Source organism: Otolemur garnettii, unplaced genomic scaffold (genome assembly GCF_000181295.1).
Source record: "Otolemur garnettii isolate 467f Iridium unplaced genomic scaffold, OtoGar3 scaffold00031, whole genome shotgun sequence".
In the NCBI taxonomy this organism is placed as follows: domain Eukaryota; kingdom Metazoa; phylum Chordata; class Mammalia; order Primates; family Galagidae; genus Otolemur; species Otolemur garnettii.
In genome coordinates, this window is record NW_003852426.1 from 5,200,176 (window position 1) to 5,202,459 (window position 2,284).

General features: G+C 42.5%; 1 protein-coding gene and 1 pseudogene across 1 annotated transcript in view; one reads left to right on the forward strand and one right to left on the reverse strand.

The window, feature by feature from the left end:
• PACSIN1 (protein kinase C and casein kinase substrate in neurons 1) overlaps positions 1 to 2,284 on the forward strand; it is a 59,228-nt gene that overhangs the window by 27,635 nt on the left and 29,309 nt on the right. The window lies entirely within an intron of this gene.
• Positions 778 to 1,118, reverse strand: LOC100946196 (annotated as a pseudogene).

Sequence of the window (2,284 nt, forward strand, 5' to 3'; positions counted from 1 at the left end):
GGCCATTTTTTTTGGTTGCAGCCATCATTGTTGTTTGGTGGGCCTGGGCTGGGGATTCGAACCAGCCACCTTAGGTGTATGTGGCTTGGTGCCTTAGCCGCTTGAACCACAGGCGCCGAGCCAAACAGTAATATTTTGAAATAATTCTTTTTTTTTTTTCTGAGCTGTAGGTCTCAATGGTGGGCTTAAAATATTCAGTAAATCATGCTATAAACAAATGTGCTATCATCTAGGCTTTGTTGTTACATTTATAGAATACAGAGTAGATTTAGTATGATTCTTAAGGGCTGTAGGATTTTTGGAATGGTAATGGTTACTGGCTTCAACTTAAGTCACCAGCTGCATTCACTCCTAATGGGAGTCAGCCTGTCTTTTAGAGCTTTGAAGCTAGGCATTGACTTCTCTATACCCATGAAAGTCCTAGACGGCATCTTCTTCCAAGATAAGGCTGTTTCATCTATACTGTTCATCTCTTGTTTAGTGTAGACCCCTTCATCACCTATCATGGGTAGGTCTTCTGCGTCTTCTGAACAACTTTTTTTTGGGGGGGGGAACTAAAAAAAGGATTATGTTTATTGAGGGCAAAGAGATGCAAACAATGTAAAAAACAAAAGCTCATCTGGCATTTAATTAACTTTTTCTTCTCTGCTTGACAAATGGGAGTTGGATTTTATTTGTATATATTCTAAGATCCCGATCTGCTCCTGAAATCCTTATCCAGGGAGAAGCTGTGGGGCAGATGTCTGAAGCAGTCCTTTGAGAGAACACTTTTCAGGGCAGAGTAATTGCTCGGTTCTGCCTACTTCTTGCCCTCCTGCTTCATGTGTACTACAAAATAGTCGTTGCACGCGATGGTGAGGCCTGCAATTAGGGAAAAGAAGCTCTGGAAGCCTACTTTGCCATCTCGGCACTGGTCCAGGTCCTTCATTATTTTGTCTAAGGCCAGAGGGTCTTTTTGATTTTCCAGAAATCCCGGGGACTTCTTCTCCATGAGCACTCTGAGGTCCTCCTTTGTTAAGTAGCCTTTATCCCCAGCAAATTTGTGAAACGTGAACATCATGGTTTCCATGGCGTGCTCCATCTGAGATGGCATTTTGGTGAGGTCTACTGAAGTCTGGGCCGAGAGGTGCAGCGGACGCTAGCTGGCTGGGGCGCCGTCTTCTGAACAACTTGATGCATCTCCTACGTCAGCACTTGCTTCTTCCCCTTACGCTTCTATGTTCTAGAGATAGCTTCTTTCCTTAAATCTCATGAACCAATCTCTGTTATCTTCAAACTTTTCTTCAGCTTCCTCACTTTTTTCAGTCTTCATAGAATTGAAAAAAGTTAGGCCTTTCTCTGGATTAGGCTTTAGCTTAAGGGAATGTGGCTGGTTTGATCAGCTATCCAAAACACGCTTTCTCCACATCAGCATAAAGCTGTCTCATTTTCTTATTATTTGTACGTTCACTGTGGTAGCACTTTTAATTTCCTTCAAGCACTTTTCTTTGCCATTTACCACTTGGCTACCTGGTGCGAGAGGCCAAGCTTTCAGCCTGTTTTGGCTTTCAACACGCCTTCCTCACTAAGCTTAATCATTTCTATATTTTGATTTAATGTGAGAGACATGTGACTCTCACTTGAACACGTAGAGACCATTATAGGGTTATTAACTGGCCTAATTTTAATTTTTTTGTGTTCTGAGAATAGGGAGGCCAGAAGAGAGGGAGAAAGATAAGGAACCAGTCAGCTAGTGGAGCAGTGAGAACACACATAACATTTTTTTGGTTAGGTTCACTGTCTTACATGGGCATAGTTCGTGGCACCTCAGAATAGTTACAATCACATCATCAAAGACCACTTATCACAGGTATAATAATAGTGAAAAAGTTTGAAGTATTGTGAGAATTACCAAAATGTAACATAGAGACACAAAGTGAGTACATGCTGATGGAAAAATGACAGTGATAAGACTTGCTCTACACAGGGTTGTCACAAACCTTCAATTTGCAAGAAAAGGTAACATCCGTGTTCTCATAAACCAAAGTACAATAAAGGGAGGTATGTGCTGTCTTCTCTGGGGGGGAGTCCTGAGGAAAGCTGGGTTCTGCCAGGTATCATCTTCAGTGACTTACTCTAGGTATCATTGGTAATGCTGTTTTATCAGAAGCTTAATCATCTTCTGTCTAAATATAGTATGTGATTTTAAAGATTGGCTGCATCGGCTCGGCGCCTATAGCTCAACCGGCTAAGGCGCCAGCCACGTACACCTAAGGTGGTGGGTTCGAATCCCCAGCCCGGACCC